Here is a 16,015-nt window from a genome sequence, read left to right as displayed (position 1 = left end):
TAGATTTTTTAGTTTATTTGCATAGCGCTGTTTATAGTATTATCCAATGGTAGTTTGTATTTCTATGGAGTCAGTGGTGATATCCCATTGTCATTTTATTTTTTGTATATTGAATTCTTATCTCTTTTCTTCCTTATTTGTCTAACTGGTGCTCTATTTGTTAATTTTTTCAAAAAACCAGCTCCTGAATTCATTTATTTTTTGGAGGGTTTTTCACTTCTCTATCTCCTTCAATTCTGCTCTGATCTTAGTTGTTTTTTGTCTTCTGCCAGCTTTTGAATTTGTTTGCTTTTGCTTCTCTAGTTCTTATTATCGTGATATTAGGGTGTCGATTTGAGATCTTTCTAGCTTTCTGATGGAGTATTTAGTACTATAAACTTTCCTTTTAACACTGGAAAGCCATTTTTGATAAATTCTCAAATTTTCCATGATCTGCAACTTTAGGTACATAGTAAATATATGTAACCAGATGCTTGACTGAGCTTACTAAGAACCTCTTTCCTGTGACAAGGTGGCATGCCTCTCAAGACGACAATCTCAGGAAGCAGAAATGTGAAAAGGACTGTGATCTGTTCTCAGTGGAGAGCCACCCAACTATCCCTCAACTGCACACATTGATTTTAATTTGCATCTTTCTAGAAGAGGGCTGTAACCAGCATAGCACTGAGTCTTGCTCAAGGCCTGCTGTAACCACTACCTGGCTGCCACTTACATTCACTCAAGGCTCTATAATTTGCAGGTTGTGAAACCAGCCAGGTTTGTGTCACTCTTTAGGGGAGTGAGTTTTCCCATGTTCAACTGAATCTAGGGATCCTGTCCGAGGGCCAGGGATTGGAGTTAAAAACCTTATAAATTTACCTGATGGTTAATTCTGCTGTGGCTAAGCTGGCACTCAAACCACAAGACAAAGCTCTTCCCACTCTTTGATCTTTTTTCTGTAGGCAGCAGAGTTTCTCTTTGTGGCCACCACTACCACTACCCCAGGTAAGTTTCTGCTAAGTCACTGCCAATGTTTACTTAAAGCCTAAGAGCTCTTCAGTTAAATTGTTGTGAAAGCTGCCAGGCATAGGACTCACCATTCAGGGCAGTGAGCTTCCATCTAGCCCAGGCCAGTCTATAAATGCTGTCTAAGAGCCTAGGCCTGGACTCAACAACCCATGAGCTCACTTGATTCTCTACCCCATTGTAGCTGAAGTCATACCTAAGGTGCCAGACGATAGCCCCTTTACTTTTTCTTCTGCTTTGCTCAAGCAGATAGTCTTTCACCATAGCCACCACAGCTGGGAATGTGCTGGGTCACACCTGAAGCCAGCATATCACATAATCTAGGTCCGTGGTGTACTACCTGGGTATTGCTGTTGATTATTCAGGGATTAAGTGTTCTGTACTCAAGAGGTGATGAATCTTGCCAAAACTAGTTCTTTCTGTTGAAGGCCTGAGGGCAGCGGGTTTCCTTCTGTCCTAACAGGTTTCTAGAAATGTCATCCATGAGCTAGAGGCTGGAATGGGAGCCTCACAACTCTGCCTGCTGTCCTAACCTACTGTGAATGAGCTGGTATCCAAGATGCAAGATGATGTCTTCTTTACTCCTCAATCTCCTCTACTCAACCAGAAGGAAAGAATCACTGTTGTTACTGCCAGCTATGCTGACTGAGTTTGGGGGACAGATAGCAGAAGCCCTCCCTTAGCCAACCTGTCTGGTGTCTCCCTAGTTGATATGCCACTCCAATTCACTGGCTCTTAGACCAACCCAGCACTAGGAGTTGTCTAGGAATTGCAATACTTGTGTCATAGATGGTCTTTCAAGTTTTCATAGGACCCCAGAGCACTTTTGCCTGCAGTGGAAAGGCCTACCAAGAAGCACAAGTTCTGACTGCTGGGATAGGCTAATCCCCTCTGGCTAGAACTAGCCCAAATTCACAAGCACTGCTGAACCCAACACGGCTTTGCTCTCTGCTGTGACAGGGAAGCACTGAGTTTAATGTAAAGTCTCCCAATTGCTGCATTCTCACTTCCCCCAAATGCACAGACTCCATGTCTGCACTGCAATACCACTGTCAGAGACTTGGGGAGGTGTGGCACTGGTGATTCAAGACTGTTTCTCCTACCTACCCTCTTCAGTGCCTCTTTCAGCAATATAAAGTTAAAATAAGATACAGTGGGTTTTGGTTTTGTGAAGGTGCTTTTTTGTGTGTAGTTGTTGAAATTTTGGTGTTCCTGTTGCGGAAACATACGGTGTAGGCTTCTATTCAACTGTCTTACTCCACCTGTGTGGAGTATTGTATTTTTATGTCTGTTAGTTTAAATTGGCCCATAGTGTTGTTCAAGTTCTCTATTTTTTTGTTGATTTTCTGTCTAGTTGTACTACTCATTTTTTCTTTACATAAATTACAACATACAAATGCAACTTTATTACATACATAGATCACGTAGTGGTCAAGTCAGGGTTTTTGGATAGCTATCACCCAAATAACATACAATATATCCACTAAGTAATTTTTCATCAACCGTCATCCTTCTCACCGTGTGGATTCTTTATTATTGAAAATGAAATATTTACATTTCCTAGTATCATTGTAGAGCCATTCATTTCTCCCTTTCATTCTGTCAGTGTTGGCTTCTTATATTTTGTAGCTTTGATGTTCAGTGCACTTCTGTTTATAATTATTATATGTTCTTGGTGAAATAATCTTTTACATAGGACAACCTTTTTGTCTTTTATACAAGTTTCAGAATGAAGTCTTTTTGTTTGGATGTGAGTAGAGCCACCCCACCTGTCTTTTGGGTATTGTTTGCATGAGATGTATTTTTCCATTCTTTCTCTTTCATTCTATATGAGTTTTTAAATCTAAAGTGAGTTTCTTGTAGCCACTGTATGGTTTGATCCTTTTGTAAAATTTATTTTTCCAATTTGGATCCTTTGATTTGAGCGTTTACTTTATACTTAAAGTAATTGCTAATAGAGAAAAAACTTACATTGTATTATTACCTGCTATCTTTATGTTTTTGGGTTTTTTCAATTTTTCATCTGTGCTTTCCTATTTTGTTTATTTTATTTGTTGTGACTCATTTTTATTCTCTTCTTATTCCCTTTTGTGTATATTCTATAAATACTTTCTTTGTAATTACTATAGAAAATGCATATAGCATTTTAAAAGTATGAAAATATGTCATAAATATATATCAACCTAAATTATGTATAAAACTATAATCTTTTTGTGTGTCACCTGCTCTTTTTATGTATTGATGTCACCAATTGCATGTTTATTTTTGTGTACTTAACATACATTTATGATTATCCTTATTCATTATTTCAAAAAAATCTATAGTAAGTAAAAATAGTTACAAATCAATATTACTATAATAGTTTTAAGAATATTTGTCAAATACTTCCACTAGGGAACTTCTGCCAAGATGGCCTAATAGAAACAGCTCCGGAGCACCGTTTCCAGTGAGAGTGATGCAGAAGGTGAGTGATCTCTGCATTTCCAACCGAGGTACCACGTTCATCTCAATGGGACTGGTTAGACAGTGGGTGTAGCCCAAGGAGGGCAAACCAAAGCAGGGTGGGGTGTTGCCTCACCTGGGAAGTGCAAGGGACTGAATAACTCCTTTTCATAGCTAAGGGAAGCCATTAGGGACTTTTCTGTACATTCCAGCACTCTGGCTCAGATACTGCGCTTTTCCCATGGTCTCTACAACTCGCACATCAGGAGATACTTGCCGGCACCTACAACACCTGCACACTGGGTTTCCAGCACAAAACTCAGTGGCTGTTTTGGGTAACTGTTTTAGCTGGTGCCTGAAATGCCAGCAAGGCGGAGTCACTCAAAATAAGGGGGCTGAAGGCAGGGAGCCAAGTGATCTGGCTCGGCAGGTCCCACCCCCGCAAAAACCAGCAAGCTGAGACCCACTGGTCTGAAATCCTCGCAGCCAGCACAGCAGTCTGAGCTCCACCTGGGATGGTCAGTTTGGTGGAGGGGAGGGGTGTCTGCCATTACTAAGGCAATTCTAACCTTGCCTGTGTGCCTATGTAAACAAAATTGCTTGGAAGATTACACAGCAGCTGGAGAAAGCCCACAGCAGTTCAGCAAGGCCTCTGCAGGCATACTGTGACTAGACTCCCTTCTTCCTTGCAGGGCATCTCTGAAAAAGGCTGCAGCCCATCAGGGACTTATAAATAAAGCTCCAGCTTCCCTAAACAGAGCACCTGGGGAAAGGAGCAGTTGTCAGTTTCACTTCAGCAGAAATAAGGGAGCAATAGAGCTCCCAGCACAGCACTTGAGCTCTGATAAGGGACAGATTGCCTCCTCCAGTGGCTCCCTGAGCCCCGTATATCCTAAGAGACACCCCATACAGGAGAGCTCTTGCTGACATCTGGCAGATACCCTTCTGGGACAAAGCTACTGAGAAAGAAAAAGGCAGCAATCCTTACAGTTCTGCAGCCCCCATGGGTGATTCCCAGGCAAGCAGGGTCTGGAGTGGACTTCCGGCAGTCCTGCAGCAGAGAGGCCTGACTGTTAGATGAAAAAATAAAAAACAGAAAGAAATAGTTTCGACATCAACAGAAAGGATGTCCACTCAGAGACCACATCTGAAAGTCACCAACTTCAAAAACCCAAGATAAATCCACGAAGATGGGAAGAAACCAGCACAAAAAGGCTGCAATGGCCAAAAACCAAAATGCCTCTTCTTCTCCAAGGGATCACAACTCCTCACCAGCAAGGGAACAAAACTGAATGGAGAATGAGTTTAACAAATTGACAGAAGCAGGCTTCAGAAGGTAGATAATAAACTTCTCTGAGCTAAAGAAGCATGTTCTAACTCAATCCAAAGAAACTAAGAACCTTAAAAAATGTTTGGACAAAATGCTAACTAGACTAACTGGTTTAGAGAAGAATATAAATGACTTGATGGAGCTAAAAAAAACACAGCACGATAACTTCACGAAGCATACACAAGTTTCAATAGCCAAATTGATCAAGGAGAAAGGATACCAGATATTGAAGATCAACTCAGTGAAATAAAATGAGATAGGAAGATTACAGAAAAAAGAGAAAGGAAATGAAAAAAGCTTCCAAGAAATATGAGATTATGTGAAAAGACCAAATCTATGTTTGATTGGTGTACCCGAATGTGATGAGGAGAATGAAACCAAGCTGGAAAACACTCTTCAGATATTATCCAGGAGAACTTTCCCAATCTAGCAAGACAGGCCAACGTTGAGATTGAGGAAATACACAGAACACCACAAAGACATTCCTCAAGAAGAGCAACCCCAAGGCACATAATCGCCAGATTCACCAGGGTTGTAATGAAGGAAAAAGTGCTAAGGGCAGCCAGAGAGAAAGGTCAGGTTACCCACAAAGGGAAGCCCATCTGACTCACAGTGGATCTCTCAGCAGAAACCTACCAAGCCAGAAGAGCGTGGGGGCCAGTATTCAACATCCTTATTGAAAACAACTTTCAACCCAGAATTTTATATCAAGCCAAACTAAGCTTCATAAGCGAAGGAGAAATAAAATCCTTTATGGACAAGCAACTGCTGAGAGATTTCATCAGCACCAGGCCTGAATTACAAGATTTCATCAGCACCAGGCCTGACCTGAAGGAAGCACTAAACATGGAAAGGAACAACCAGTACCAGCCACTGGAAAAACATATCAAATTGCAAAGAACATCGACACGATGAAGAAACTGCATCAACTAATGGGCAAAAGAACCAGCTAGCATCAAAATTACAGGATCAAATTCACACATAACAATATTAACCTTAAATGTAAATGGGCTAAATGCCCTAATCAAAAGACACAGACTGGAAAACTGGATAAAGAGTCAAGACTCATCAGTCTGCTGTATTCAGGAGATCCATCTCATATGCAAGACACATATGGGCTCAAAGTAAAGGGATGGAGGAAGATTTACCAGGCAAATGAAGAGCAAAAAAAGTAGGGGTTGCAGTCCTACTCTCTGATAAAACAGGCTTTAAAGCAACAAAGATGAAAAGAGACAAAGAAAGGCATTATGTAATGGTAAAGGGATCAATGCAACAAGAAGAGCTAACTATTATAAATATGTATGCCCCCAATACAGGAGCACCCAGATACATAAAGCAAGTACTTAATGTCCTACAAAAAGACTTAGACTTCCACACAATAATAGTTGGAGACTGTAACACTCCACTGTCAATATTAGACAGATCTATGAGACAGAAAATTAAGGATATCCAGCACTTGAAATCAGATCTAGACCAAGCAGACCTAATAGACATCTACAGAACTCTCCACCCCAAATCCTTAGAATATACATTCTTCTCAGCACCACATCACACTTACTCTGAAATTGACCACATAATTGAAGTAAATCACTCCTCAGCAAATACAAAGGAACGGAAATAATAACAAACACTCTCTAAGACCACAGTACAATCAAAGTAGAACTCAGGATTAAGAAACTCACTCAAAACCACATAACGACATGGAAACTGAACAACCTGCTTCTGAATCAATACTGGACAAACAATGAAATGAAGGCAGAAATAAAGATGTTCTTTGAAACCAATAAGAACAAAGACACAATGTACCAGAATCTCTGGGACACATTTAGAGCAGTGTCTAGAAAAAAAATTATAGTACTAAATGCCCACAGGAGAAGAGAGGAAAGATTTAAAATCAACACCCTAACATCACAATTAAAAACTAGAGAGAAAGATCAAACAAATTCAAAAGCTAGCAGAAGATTAAAATATAACTAAGATCAGAGCAGAACTGAAGGAGATAGAGACACAAAAAAACCGTTCAAAAAATTAATAAATCCAGGAGCTGGTTTTTTTGAAAAAAATTTAAAAAAATAGGCTGCTAGCCAGACCAATAAAAAAGGAAAGAGAGATGAATCAAGTAGATACAATAAAAAATGTTAAAGGGAGTATCACCACTGACTCCACATAAATAGGAACTACCATCAGAGATTACTACAAACACCTCTATGCACATAAACCAGTAAATTTAGAAGATGTAATTACATTCTGGGACACACACTCTCCCACAACGAAAGCAGGAAAAAGTTGAATCCCTGAGTAGACCAATAACAAGGTCTGAAGTTGAGGCAACAATTAATAGCCTACCAACTGAAAAAAGTCCAGGACCAGATGAGTTCACAGTTGAAATCGATCGGAGGTACAAAGAGGAGTTGGTACCATTCCTTCTGAAATTATTTCAAACAATACAAAAAAAGGGAATATTCCCTAGTTCATTTTGTGAGACCAACATCATCCTGATGCCAAAACCTGGCAGACACACAACTAAAAAAGAAAATTTTAGGCCAATATCCATGATGAACATTGATGGAAAAATCTTCAATAAGCTACTGGCAAACCGAATCCAACAGCACATCAAAAAGCTTATCCAACATGATCAAGTCGGCTTCATCCCTTGAATGCAAGGCTGGTTAAACATACACAAATCTAAACCAAAGACAAAAACCACATGATTATCTCAATAGATGCAGAGAGGGCCTTTGACAAAAATCAACAGCCTTTATGCTAAAAACTCTTAATAAACTAGGTATTGATGAAATGTATCTCAAAATAATAAAAGCTATTTATGACAAACCCACAGCCAATATCATACTGAATGGGCAAAATCTGGAAGCATTTCCTTTGAAAGCTGGCACATGATAAGGGTGCCCTCTCTCACTACTCTTATTCAGCATAGTATTAGAAGTTCTGGTTAGAGCAATCAGGCAAGAAAAAGAAATAAAGGCTATTTATTCAATTAGGAAAAGAGGAAGTCAAATTATCTCTTTTTGCAGATTACATGATTGTATATTTAGAAGACTCCATTGTCGCAGCCCCAGATCTCCTTAAGATGATAAGCAACTTCAGCAAAGTCTCAGGATACAAAATCAATCTGCAAAAATCACAAGCATTCCGATACACCAAAAAAAGACAGAGACTCCAATCATGAGCGAACTCCCATTCACAATTGCTACACAGAGAATAAAGTACCTGGGAATACAACTAACAAGGAATGTGAAGGACCTCTTCAAGAAGAATTACAAAACACTGCTCAAGGAAATAAGAGAGGACACAAATAGATGGAAAAATATTTCATGCTTAAAGTTAGGAAGAATCAACATTGTAAAAATGGCCATACCACCCAAAGTAATTTACAGATTCAATGCTATCCCCATCAAGCTACCATTGACCTTCACAGAACTGGAAAGAACCACCTTAAACTTCATATGGAACCAAAAACACCCACATAGCCAAGACAATCTTAAGCAAAATAAACAAAGCTGGAGGCTTCAAAATATACTACAAGGCTACAGTAATCAAAAGAGCATAGTACTGCTACCAAAACAGAGATATAGACAAATGGAACAGAACAGAGGCCTTTGAAGTAGCACCACACATCTACAATGACCTGATCTTTGACAAACCTGACAAAAACAAGCAGTGAGGAAAGAATTCCCTATTTAATAAATGGTGTTGGGAGAACTGGCTAGCCATATGCAGAAAACTGAAACTGAACCCCTTCCTTAAAACTTATACAAAAATTAACTCCAGATGGATTAAAGATCTAAACATAAGACCTAAGACCATAAAAACCCTAGAAGAAAACCTAGGCAATATCATTCAGGACAAAGGCATGAGCAAGGACTTCATGACTAAAACACAAATAGCAATGACAACAAAAGCCAAAATAGACAAATGGGATCTAATTAAACTTAAGAGCTTCTGCACAGCAAAAGAAACTATCATCAGAGAGAACAGGCAACTAACAGAATGTGAAAAAATTTTTGCAATCTACCCATCTGACAAAGGGTTAATATCCAGAATCTACAAAGCATTTAAACAAATTTGCAAGAAAAAAAAAACAAACAACCACATCAAAATGTGGGCAAAGGATATAAACAGACACTTTTCAAAAGAAGACATTTATGCAGCCAACAAACATATCAAAAAATGCTCATCATTACTGGTCATTAGAGAAATGCAAATCAAAACCACATTGTAATACCACCTCACACAAGTTAGAATGGTGATCATTAAAAAAATCTGGTGACGATAGATGCTGGAGAGGATGTGGAGAAATAGGAACAGTTTTACACTGTTGGTGGGAATGTAATTTAGTTCGACCTTTGTGAAAGACAGTGTGGTGATTTTTCAAGCATCTAGAAATAAAAATACCATTAGACCCAGCAATCCCATTACTGGGTATATACCCAAAGGATTATAAATCGTTCTACTATAAAGATACATGCACACATATGTTCATTGGGGCACTGTTTATAATAGCAAAGACTTGGAACTAACTCAAATGCCCATCAATGGTAGAGTGGATAAAATAAATGTGGCATATATATACCATGGAATACTATGCAGCCATAAAAAAGGATGAGTTTATGTCCTTTGAAGCAACATGGATGAAGCTGGTCATTCTTAGCAAAGTGACATGAGAACAGAAAACAGAACACTGCATGTTCTCACTCATAAGTGGGTGTTGAACAATGAGAACACATAGACACAGGAAGGGTAACATCACACACCAGGACCTGCAGGGGGAGTGGAGGGGCTAGGGGAGGGACTGCAGGGGGCGGGGGGATTGGGGAGGAATAACATTAGGAGAAATACCTAATGTAGATGATGGGGAGATGGATGCTGCAAACCACCATGGCATGTGTATACCTATATAACAATCCTGCATGATCTGCACATGTATGCCAGAACTTAAAATATTATTTTAAAGAAAAAAATATTTGTCAATGTGTTTAACTTTACTGAATAACTTCATATTTTGATATGGCTTGGGGTACTTTTTATAAACCGATTTTTTATTTTAACCTGAAGGAAGGACTCTCTTTATCATTTTTGCAGGGCAGGTCTAGAGGTAATAAACAACTGCTCTCCAGGTTTTGTTTGCCCGGAAGTGTCTTAATTTTTCCCTTATTTTTAAAGAACAATTTCATCAGATGTAGAAGTCTGAGTTTATATTTCTTTGTTTTGTTTTCAGTTGTTTTTTATTTGTTTTGAGGTTTGTTTTCTTTTAAACCTTGAAATATCATCTCACTACCTTCTTCTTACAGTGTTGCTACTGAGAAACCTTCCAGTAATCTTTTCTATGATTCCTTGCATGTAATAAATCACTTTCCTCTTGTTATTTTCAATATTCTCCTTATGTTTGCCTTTTAACAGCTTGTTTTAAATGTATTGGTGTTAATCTTAGGGTTTATTTTAATTAATATATAGAAACCTTGTTTTTTTTATGTCTTTCCTAAAATTTGGGAAGTGTTCATTCAGCATTTCTTTAAATAAATTTTCTGCCTTTTTCTCTCTTTCTACTCATTCTGGAATACTCGTAATGCTTATGTTGGCGCATTTGATGATATCTCCTATGTTCCTTTAGTTCTCTTCAATGTTATTCACTATTCTTTCTAAAATAATTTTGTTCTTCAGATTCAATAATTCCAACTTATCTATATTCCAGTTTGCTGACTCTTTCTTCTGCTTAAGTCCAGTGTTGCACATTTGTAGTAAATTTTTCTATTTTTTTGCATTTTTTACTCTGGTATCTCTCTTTGCTTATTTTTATAATCTCTCTTCGTGAACAACCTCATTTTATTAAATATTGTTTTTCTGATATCCTTTAGTTATTTGTCCATTTTTCTTTTAGATGTTTGAGAATATTTAAGACAGTTATTTTAAAGTCTTTATCGAGTAATTAAATGTCTGCGTTTCTGTTAAAAAAATTTGTTTAGTAATTATTTTTCCCTTTCAATGGATTGTTTTTCTCTTTCTTTGCATGCCTTGTAATCTTTTGCCAAAAATTTGATAGGAAGCAAAGCAGCCACATCTCCCATTATTTGTAGATTCATCAGGAAGACATTTACTAATTAGCTGGTCTTTAAGCCTTGAGTTTGTCCTAGGGTGAATGTATAAAGAATTCTCATGTATTATCTGGGCCTGCAACTATCTGGGCCTGTGTTGTGGTATTTATTCTTTTCTTCAATATTCCTTTTCTACATTTAACTTTCTTAATTATTTTCAAAAAGTCTTGCCCAAGCTTTTCCCCTGGGCCTTAGATTTGCCATTATATTCCTCTCTAATTTCTTTTCCATAAGTATCTGAGGTCTTAGTATCCCTCTGAAATTTTTGCATTTCACAGCAGCTCTCTCTCCTTCCATAGACTCTAATCTGACATCCAAGCTATGCCACCATTCTTTGTTTAAACTCTAAGTCAGAGGAGACAGAATCCAGTTTTCTGTATAGTCCATTCTTTTTCCTATAGTGCATTCCTAGGAATCCTACTAACCACTCCAATTCTATTTCTAACTCAATATCGTTAGAGTTTCCTTGCAAGCAAGGGAAAGGAAATTTTCACACAGGACTGCCTGCAAACAGTTTGTTTCTTTTCTTTTCTTTCTTTCTTTTTTCTTTCTTTCTTTCCTTTTTTCTCTTTATTTCTTTCTTTTTCTCTCTTTCTTCCTTTCATTTGTTTTGATGTGATTATGAGTGGAATTGTTTTATTTTAGTTTTATTATTGGTTGCCTTTATTTAAAGAACGACTTACGTTAGTATCTGGTTCTTATATCTCAGGACACTGATAACATTGTTTCTTAGCTCTAGGGGTATTTTAGTGATAGTTTTTCATATTTTTGTATAGAAGATTATGTCATTTACAAGAAAAATAGATCTACATTTTTTCACAACATGGAAAAATATATTTATCTCTTTTGTAAAGTTTCTCTAGCTAATACCTCCAGTACAGTGCTGAATAACCTATTTAATATCAAAATTCTTGTCTTTTTCCCAAATTTATGGGTGAAGTAGCATCAGTACCATTGTAAAAGTAAATTGTTAAAATCATTATGAAAAACGGTATAGAGCTTCATGAAAAAATTAAATATAAAATCATCATTTGATCCAGAAATCTCACTTCTGGATATGTAATCTAAAAAATAAAATCACTACCTTAAAGACATACCTTCATTCTTATTTATTAAAGCATTATTTACAACTGACAAGATATGAAGGCAACTGGATGTGGTAGTCCACACCTATAGTCCCAATGCTTTGGGAGGCTGTGATGAAAGGATTGCTTGAGGCCAGAAGTCCAAGACCAGCATGGGTGACATAACAAGACTTTATCTCTACAAATAAGCTGGGTATGGTTGTACACACCTGTCATCCTAACTGAGGTAGAAGGATTATTTGAACCTAGTAGTTTGATGTTACAATGAGCTAGAATCATGTCGCTGTGCTCCTGCCTGAACAACAGAGAGACACTCTGTCTCCAATAATAAAACTATTCAGGCCCTTAAAGGAAGAGAAAATCTTGCCATTTGAGAAAACATAGATCAAAGTTGAGGACATTATGCTGAATAAAGTAAGCCAGACACAGAAAGATGAACACTGAGTTATCTACGTTACACATAGAATTTTTAAAAGGGTTTGTATTATAGTTCTGTATAGTAGAATGTTGACCAGAAGATGGGGTTTGTGGTAATGATGTATTGGTTAAATGGTGCATAACTGAATTATATGAATACTGGGGACCTAATGAACAGTATGGAAACTATAGTTAATAATACGGTATTATAAAAGTGAATATTATTAATAATGTAGATCTTGGCCAGGTGCAGTCACTCACACCTGTAATCCCAGCACTTTGAGAGGCTGAGGTGGGCAGATTACAAGGCCAAGAGATGGAGACCATCCTGGCCAACATGGTGAAACCCTGTGTCTACTAAAATATGTGAAATTAGCCAAGGGTAGTGGTACATGCCTGTAGTCCCAGGTACTTGGGAGGCTGAGGTAGGGGAATCGCTTGAACCAGGGAGGCAGAGATTGCAGTGAGCTGAGATCAAGCCACTGCACTCCAGCCTGGTGACAGAGCAAGATTTTTTCTTTAAAGAAAAAAAAGGAAAAGAAAATAGATCTTAAATGTTCTCATTACACACAGACAAAATAACTATAGGAAGTGATGGACATGTATTTAGCTTGATTGTGGTAATAATTTCACAATATACACATATATCAAAACATCACATTATGCATCTTAAATACATATGATTTTATTTATTAATCATTCCCCAAGTAAATGTGAGAAAAAAGCATAATCAAAATAATATCTCACCACATGCAAATTTTATTTAAAATGCTTTAAAAATGAATACTAGATTAAACCAAAAATCCAAATTGACATTATTTTTCCAGTCAGAAAAGTTTGAATCAACAAGAACGGCATAAAAGATAGAATTGGGTATTTAGCTAGAGTAACTTTTATAAATAAGGGTGGATTCAAGTCAAAAGTACAAATATTGAGAAAATTCACTACCATTGGCACATTGTAAAGGGCATACTTCAAGACGACAAAAAAAAATTTTTCTAAGGAGGTTAAATGAAGGTAAGTGTGTAAGAGTCTTGATAGGGGAATATCAACTCATGGTGGACACTGAACTAAAGAAATTACATAGTCCTTAAATGCATCCATTTCAAAGGTATTTAAAGGTAATCAAAATGTGATTCCATACATTTTATTTAAATCAGATAAAATAAATTTGGGATTATTTAAACAATTTATAGAATTTATTTTTTAGAAATATTTTTCACCTAACATGTTAAAAGTTTATAGCACTCTGATTGCATATTTTGAAGAATATCACCTAGTCTTCTATCAGAGCTGATTTGTACAAATGGAGCAACAGTAGCATAGACATTGACCACCAGGATTTGCACATTCAGGATGACTGGGTTGTACGTCCATAACAAGGTTGAAGAGGATGAGATGATGACATCCACTGAATACATGACCACAAAGAAACTGACCAGCAACAGGATTGTCTGAGTTGCTTTTTTCTCTGGTGAGGATCTGGGTGATAAACTGGTGCTGTGGAGGTGCTGGGATTGCCTCTGATGCCTGGACAAAAGGATCACCATGTACATGCCTGAGAGCAGGGTAATTCCTAAAAGGCAGAAATCTATTGATATTGTCAGAGTAAAAAACACTCCCCTGATGATGGAGTTCATGGGAGAAAGTGAGCAGTATTTAGTGATCTGAAGCAGATTGGTCTGGGACATGTTGGAAGAAGCCACAGTGAAGAGCATTATGTTACTACTGAGAGACAAATTGAGTGGCCACAACAAAAAGATGACACTGACAATGTTATTTGTGGATCTATGTTTAAATCTTGCCAACCAGACATTTCTAGGGCTGATAGTGCTGGCTTGGTGGACACTCAGGAGGCAGGTGGTACAGATGCTTAGGCCCCTCATCACTCTGTTTATGTAGAACAGTGACTTACATTTGAAGTCATTCTCAAAAGGTAGTGATTCAAGCAGATCTAGAGGCAAAACATCCACTACAGTGAGGAACATCAGTACATGAATGAAGGCCAGATGACAGCTGATCAGGTCATGGGGCTTAGGTTTGTGATACTGAAGGAATGTGAAAATGTGGAAGAAAAGACATAAGCTGTTGGCTGAAAGTCCAATGGCAGCTTGGGACAAAAAGACACTCTTAAGCACAAGGTAAGTGGAAAGTGTGTTCATCTTAATGGCAAAGAAACATATTTCCTAAACTGGGAAAAAATAAATTTCACATTACCAATGTCTTTTTCTTTAGTGATCCATATGACCATTACCATTGTAATTTTAGCCACTACTTTTTGATAGCTCTATCTCATATATATTCTGCATAATCCAGCCTCTGCACTATTTTCTACATCAAATAACTCATATACACAAAACATTGACACATCTATGCCTGTGTGGAGTGCACAATTTCTCAACTTCCATTGTACCAAGGCCTCTTTTTCTAGAAATGATATTATCACTTTATATTTCCTCATTTTATATTTAGCAGACAGAATTGTGTAAGACATAAAATTAATAGGATTTGTACAGTTGAAGTGAATGGTAATCTAAAAAGAATAACTACATTTCTGGCTTTCTCCAAGTTTACTTTCCATCCCTGAGATGTCTTATGGGACTCTCTTCCTCTCAGTACAAGATTGTTACCACTCAATTATCAAGAAAAAAAATCACTACATTAATCGCTTTATGAAAACCATGAGGTTGCATCAAAATAACCTACGTTGATCTTTTCCCTGAGATGTCACTTACTTCAGGGAAAGTCTCATATACCCAGAAAAAAATACCCTCTCTAATAACGAAGATAATTCCCCTAAGGTTTTCTCAGAATATCTCCAATACCAGAATATCTTGTACAATTTTACAAAACAATTCTGCAGTTGCTATCTCATGTTACCTAGCTTGAATTCAGGAATCATATTTTAGCAACTGAATTTAATCCAGGACTTAGAACAGTTTAGCTTCATGCATGGAGAAATAGAAACCACCATATTCACTCAGATTCCTATGAGATGAGAGTGTGTCCAACTCTACATTCCAGGTCACTTATCACTCTACTGTCCCATAAATATACGTATGTGGGCAATGCCAAATTTTTGGCAATTCACATTTCTGCCTAATAATCAGGAATTGATGGCTGGGGTAAAAATTGCCCTAAAGCTGCATCATGTATATGATTTTACATATTTTAGTGTCTATATGATGGCATAGTTGGTTAAGTAATTTTTTCAAAGGCTTACTCTAATAAGGGAACACATTTATTTTAGCTGCAAGAACCAAACAACACAGAGTTCCTAGCATTATACATTGGCATACTTAGCACAGTTTGGGTCTACTAGCAATTTGGAACCAGAAACAATTGTGGGATCACATTGAATTAATAGCTTAATGTTCTTCAAATATTAAGCTCACACTCCAGTACCACTAACAGACTAGTTGGATATGGACTACTAATATGTGTACAATGTTTTATTAACTATCTTTATGTAATTTTATTAATATATTTTCTGTGATATAAGCCAAACATTAGAAACAGACAGTACAAAGAATTACATAAAGTGATATCAATAATAATTTTAGTATTTTTCTTCTCTTACTAGCAACAGATATTCAGCTCATCCCCTCTAATTCATGTCCTTTACT

The sequence above is a fragment of the Aotus nancymaae genome, unplaced genomic scaffold, assembly GCF_030222135.1.
Source record: "Aotus nancymaae isolate 86718 unplaced genomic scaffold, 86718_ANA_hifiasm-v0.15.2.pri h1tg000049l, whole genome shotgun sequence".
NCBI classification, from domain to species: domain Eukaryota; kingdom Metazoa; phylum Chordata; class Mammalia; order Primates; family Aotidae; genus Aotus; species Aotus nancymaae.
Note: the sequence above shows the minus strand (reverse complement) of the source record.